The sequence below is a fragment of the Rhinopithecus bieti genome, unplaced genomic scaffold, assembly GCF_001698545.2.
Source record: "Rhinopithecus bieti isolate Rb0 unplaced genomic scaffold, ASM169854v2 scaffold_23815, whole genome shotgun sequence".
NCBI lineage: Eukaryota > Metazoa > Chordata > Mammalia > Primates > Cercopithecidae > Rhinopithecus > Rhinopithecus bieti.
The window spans coordinates 498,546-504,391 of NW_016811396.1; the positions used below are offsets into that span (position 1 = coordinate 498,546).

Here is a 5,846-nt window from a genome sequence, read left to right on the forward strand (position 1 = left end):
AAACCCCAGAAGGCATTTAAATGTTTATATTGCTTGGGATTTGGGGGAGGGGCTTCCCTTATCTAAGGATTTTTGTCTTTCAACAAATTTGGTATACTTTCTTACGGTTTCTTTCTCATTCTATTGTGAGAATAGAGTGTTCTGTGTTCTCCATAGAACTCTGATTACACTTATATTAGACTTTTCTCATTCTATCCTCCATGACTCTTGACTCTCTTATCTTTATTATCTCTCATTTTCTGAGCTGTATTACAGAAACAGAAAACAAATCAGTTTGTTTCTTTAGATTAATTTTCCATGTTTCCAATTTTCCCTTTAGTAGTGTCTAATCTTCTTAATGCATCTATTGAAATTTGTTTTGAAATATTTCATTTATTTCTCTAAGTTTCATTTACTTTAACTCTTGCTAACAATATATATAATCATATATAAACTTTAGATTGTTGTTGTTATTTTCAAACATCTTTTTATTTAAATATATTAAACACAATTATTTTCTATTTTGTCTGATAATTATAATAACTGAAATATTTGATTCTATTGGTCATTTATGTTATTTTAACCTATAGTGCTTTGATGTATATGTATATGTGTAAATATACATATGTATATTTTGTACTATAAACTGCTTATTTTCCTTGAAACATTATAAGTGGAAAATCGTGGGCATTTAATAACATAGCATTATGTTATTGATGAATTACATCAATAGAGGTAGTATTATGTCATATATGTCTTTACAATTCTTATAGTCATTAGAGAGGGGGTGTGTTGTGCAGGTACTATTAGCTAAAAAAGATTTAAAATTAAATACTCTACCTGAGGTTTTACAGACCACAGAAGAAAAATAAAATAAAACCAAAAAAGTAACATCTATAATAGCTGGATTTTGATTATTCTCAAAAAAATAAAACACACACGTATATTTGCGTGTATATATAATATATGACATATATCATAAATGACACATATATACATATATCACATGTCATATGACAAATATCCTACATATCATATGTACATCGCATGTTACATATATGTCACATATGATGCACATATGACACAAACATGCCACACACAACAATAAAAAACACATATGACATTTGTTGCCTGCCATATATGACGCAGCAATACATGACCACTCGTATGTAAAGATATGTGCCATAAATTATGTCATCAATAGCAACATACTCATGAGCAGGCATACACACGATAGACATACATGTCAGGCACATTACATGTCACACCTACATACATGGTCAGCACATGACACATATGACACATACATAACACGGGTTGTCACCTGAAACGTGATGCACTCTGTCAGCATACAAAAAATGACACACATAATATATACATGCCACAAAAAAAGCATGCGGCCAATACATGCCCACATGTGCGCATACATGTGACAAGGCAAATACCATTGTCATGTATAGTCATAGCATGACGTTTATAGGGTGCCCAGTGACACATATCACACATGTCAAGTATGAAAATACGTATGTGAGACCGTGACATGTATGTCAGCAGGAGCAACATGACACCCATACATGACATAGCATGACACACGGCCAAGTGAAGCACGGGCACATATGACGCATGTGGCCACACGAATGACATACACGTCACGTATATGTCACCACCATGACTGCCATGAAATCGTTGTATGATGACAGGACACATACACATCAGCTTGCTTGATCAGCACATGAGCACACATGACAGCAATGTGGAACACACGTGACATATATGGGCCACATGCATGTCAGCGTGTTACACATGGCACATATATGGCCACATACACTTCACATGGCACATATATGTCAGCATATGTCAAAATGACAATAGGGCGCACGCGCCACGCGAGCAAATAGTCATAAAAATATATGCCCAAAAAAGATACAATGACACATGAGTCATATAAGACAGCGACTATTCCATAGACACAGGCATGACATGTATGACAATGACAACATGCATGTTAAGCGCATAAGCACAATGGAAAAACACCGCCTGCATTTCTGTTAAATAGACACTATGACACACCACATACAACATAAATGAAACACGTCATATCATAACATATTGGTTTGATGTAGCATGTCACATACACACATGTTGACATATGCACCTGTCACACATCAACGTGTGACACATGCATGACACATGATACATAGAGCCACCAATGATATATGAAAAGTCACATGCCTGTTCACAGTGGCATGACAAATATTGCACATGATCACATAGGACCAAGTGAGCACGATACATGTCCGCTTGTAGCATTACACATTACACCAGCGCATGACACAGGCATTCACAGTCACACATGACATGGCATGCCCGTGAAACACGTCACACATGGCAAACACCCACAGATTCATGGTACATAATATGTTTATATATAACACCTATGACATACATAACACCTACATGTAACACATGTCACATATGACAACTGTGGCTTACAGAACATCTACATGTAACACGTCATATATGACACATGTATGGCACATGTATGGGCGATACACGTACAACACAGTGGCATATTGTTATACTTGTCCCAGATGGCAGCATGGATGCGCATCCGTACATGTTACATGTGACACACATACTCTATTACCGGAGCATACATGGCATATGCGGATTGACACATAATTCTATGATGGTGCATGTTACATAAGGAACTCCCATGTAACGGCGTATAATGGCGCTCATGTTGTCAGCATGTGAGCAGCAGATGACAGGGATATAGTGAAAGCGTGTAACACACATGCCTCATTTGAGCCACGTAATATGAGCAGCATGACACTTCATATAGCACGCACACATGGCACATACATTTTTACATAAACATCTTATGACATACCATATTCAACGTACGTCAGCATGAGCACATACATGTCCACGTGTTAGATACACGAGCATGTATCGTCAGCATGAGCACATGACATGTACATGACACACATGGTCATGTGTCTGACATTTTGTCTATAACACATGACACACATGACACACATTTGTGCATTGGTATGACCAATGACACTTGTAATGACACTCAGCATGCATGCCACATGTCATATTTCCACACCTGTCACATATGTCACATGATTCCTGTCCTATATAATGGGTCACATAAGATCCATATTTGAGTTCTTCATATTTTCGATATGAAAAAATGACATACTTGTACGTCTTTGTGACTAATGCATGTCACACGTGACATATAACAAATCATGTCAGCGATGACACATCTATATGTCATTGTGGCTTATTTGTATCATATGTGACATATATGTGTCGTGTGTGACATATGCCATTTTTGTCTTATATAGTATTTCACAGATGACCCATATGTCTTATATGACACATACATGCCACATGTGGCACATATGTAAAACATTTCTATATATATCCTTCTAAGCAATGCCAAGTTCTAGTCAGGCACGTTTTCTCAGAATCTTCTTTTGTTAATTAGTGGACCTCTTTGGGTTCCTACTTTTATGGAGTGGTTCACTTTTGGTGGTCAAGTTGATACTCCACCTTGAATCAGCCTTGTTTCATTTCTTGCTCTTATGCCTTAGGCATAGATTAGACAAAGCTGAAATATTCAGAATTACAATCAGGTTTGAAACTCAATTACTTCCCTCGTGTCTACTTTTCACTTCATTTGGAGAAAAACAAAGTTTTAAAGTTTTTATGCAATACTTTAGGTCTTTTCTTTTTTAATTCAGGAGGGTCACCATGTTATTATTTAGGAAAATGAGATTACATTTGACAATAGACCAAATAATCTACTTTTTTTCTTTTCTTTCTTTTTTTTTTTTGAGATGGAGCCTCACTGTGTTGCCCAGGCTGGAGTGCAGTGGCCGGATCTCAGCTCACTGCAAGCTCCGCCTCCCGCGTTCACGCCATTCTCCTGCCTCAGCCTCCCGACTAGCTGGGACTACAGGCGCCCGCCACCTCGCCCGGCTAGTTTTTTGTATTTTTTTAGTAGAGACGGGGTTTCACCGTGTTAGCCAGGATGGTCTCGATCTCCTGACCTCGTGATCCGCCCGTCTCGGCCTCCCATAGTGCTGGGATTACAGGCTTGAGCCACCGCACCCGGCCTACTTTTTTTCTTAATATAGACATCTGGGCTATATGCAAAGTTGCTGTCTTAATTTGTCAATTAGAAAGAGATCCCTTTGAGACAGCCAAATGACAGGAGGTCCCTGGAGAAATTCTAACCAGCCTCTGCACTGAGGTTAAGCCTCAGGAAGTTTACCACCTTTGCAGCACTGAGGAGCCTGGCCCCTCCCCTTCCTGTGTGGAACTTGGGATTCCAACGGCAGGCGGGAAGCGCTCTAGCTGGCGGCTCTGGCCTTGTGAGGGATACCTATGTCCCCCCCTTTTATTTCCCTTTCATCCAATAAACCCTGCTTTACTTACCCTTTAAATCATCTGCGAGCCTTAATTTTCATGGCTGTGGGACAGACAAGAACCTTGTCTTTAGCTGAACTAAGAAAAAGTCCTGCAACATCTTTCGGCGCGCATTGTCGGGGCACCAGAAGCGGTGAGTGAAATGGAGACTCAAAACCTCTCACTGTTGCTTGACCTTTTCCTTCCTTTTTTGGGACCAGCCGGTGAGCAGTGGCTCCCCTCCCCCCGCCACCCTCTGCCGGGATGGGAAGCATGGCTCAAGGCTCCCGGGGCAGCTGGCTGTCATTTTTCCGCCATCAACAGCTGGAGCTACCTCTTCCCCGCCAAGAGATTCAGCTCTATCCACCAGTAACCAAACTTTTCTCCCTGGTGGAGAAACCGCTTGCATAAGAGTAAGAGTTTCTACCCCAGGCATTTTTAAACTGTCTCTTTTCTTTCCCTTTCTCAACTCCATCAGCAAGTGAACTTTCAATTTTTTTTTTTTTAAATTGTGGAAGATGTTTTGCTAGGCCAGCCCCCACCCCCAAACACCCAACTATCACTGTTTATGTTTTCTGCCAAGATTTGGTTATGAAATCAAGCCTCCATCTTGCTTTATATCCTGGGGCCCTTGGCCGGTAACCACTTGGCAAAGCTTTGTTTGGCAACCCTGCCACAGGGGATGAGCCCTCTCTGGTTTGATATCTGCATGTTTTCCTAGACCTGTCTCTTAAAGGGCCCCACCGAGCAACTGGGTGTTCTTCTGCCTGTGTGTGTACTGTGTGTGATGCCTGTAAGAAGAGCTCTGATTAAGTTGAACTAAAGAAAGACAAGTGCTTTGATCAGTATTTCGTAAGGGAAGTTAAAAGCTGTGGTACCTTTCAGCTCACGTGACTTTAATCTTTTAGAAATAAAAACAGCCCTAAAGACTATTAGTAAAATGCAGGTCAGATGCAAGGTTTGCTAAGTGTTTTGAGGTTACAAACTGCTTTTTGGGTTTTGAGAACTATTTGGCTTGCTGGCTTTCACAATTGGTAAGGCCTGGGAACAGATGGAATTAACCACACCCTTAACTAAGAAGGCAAATCTTGGCTGTAGTTAGCACACAATTAAAGCAACTTACCAAGTTTTACCTTAAAGTTAAAATTGCTAGGCTACTAGAAATGGATTTACATACAAGGTGTGTAAAACAGTAAAATCTGTTTTTTAGTAAAAGATTATATGAAGACATGGAAATGTAAACTTCTGCCTAGGGTTAAAGAATTGTTTTGCATTAAATTAGGAAAGCTGAAGGTTCAAAGAAGTGGTGGAAGAATTGTGGAAATTGATCTTTTAGAAGAGGTTCTCTGTGTGAACATGTTGACTAAATTAAAAAACAGGGTATTATATGGTTTTCTGTAAATTGAGCATTGAAATAAAAGCATAACAAGGTTTTCCTAAGG

General features: G+C 39.6%; 1 long non-coding RNA gene across 2 annotated transcripts in view; it reads left to right on the forward strand.

Annotated features, from left to right (window-relative positions):
- Positions 1-4,343: 4,343 nt before the first annotated feature.
- Positions 4,344-5,846, forward strand: part of LOC108543350 (uncharacterized) — a 63,896-nt gene continuing 62,393 nt past the window's right edge. For both annotated transcript variants that reach the window (XR_001889544.1, XR_001889545.1), the window contains exon 1: positions 4,344-4,558. This is a non-coding gene — a long non-coding RNA (uncharacterized LOC108543350). The remainder of the gene's footprint in view (positions 4,559-5,846) is intronic.